This window comes from Palaemon carinicauda, chromosome 12 (assembly GCF_036898095.1).
Source record: "Palaemon carinicauda isolate YSFRI2023 chromosome 12, ASM3689809v2, whole genome shotgun sequence".
Taxonomy (NCBI): domain Eukaryota; kingdom Metazoa; phylum Arthropoda; class Malacostraca; order Decapoda; family Palaemonidae; genus Palaemon; species Palaemon carinicauda.
Genome location: NC_090736.1, coordinates 60,042,269 through 60,043,090, shown reverse-complemented (window position 1 = coordinate 60,043,090; position 822 = coordinate 60,042,269).

Below are 822 nucleotides of genomic sequence, written 5' to 3'. Positions count from 1 at the left end.
TCAATGATAGAGGTTTTTTTTTAAAACTTCCAGCAAAAGAATGAGTAAATTTGATGCTGTAATTGTTGTATTGGCTTTTTAAAATTTGCCTTTCAGAAAAGAGCAGATTAGGTTATATCAATATCGCAAAATATTACAGATGATTAAAATTTTGAATTGGTGTTGTTACTGTTAATAAGATATTGGAAATTAGCATCACTTCGTTCTTAACCAGTGATTCATTTCCTTTAGCTACATTAAATCTAACGATATATCTTAAAGAGAATTCCTCATATAGGGGCAAAGGGAAAGTAATACAATCTTATATCTCTTCGACCTTTGATGGACATTGCTTTCGTTTTCATTAAAAAGAGATAATCTTTTGCTGAGGAGATTAACCTTTCGGTCATCCTTTCTTCAAACAGCTTCATATCCTTAAACATAATAAGAAATATTGATAAAGAGATGAGAGACCGCAGACAGAACATCAATCGCTTCAGATATTTTACGTTTTTTATATCATTTGAATGTAGAGTATTAATTTCTCATATTTTTGTGACTTTTTTAATCGGTTGTGGTAGCCTTATTGAAACGTCCCTGCCGGGAAATCCGCCACCTCACCATCCTTGTGAGCTAAGGATGGGGGTTTAGGAGAGTCCATAGGTCTACATGCTGTGTCATCAGTAGCCATAGCCTAGCACTCCCTGGTCCTACCTTTATAAAGAGTGGGCTTGGGCGCTGATCATATTTATATAGTTAGCCTTTAGGGCATTGTCCTGTCCCATGCCTTTGCTATTCATGAGAGAACTTTAAACCTTTAAGCAAAGATAATTTTTCATATAT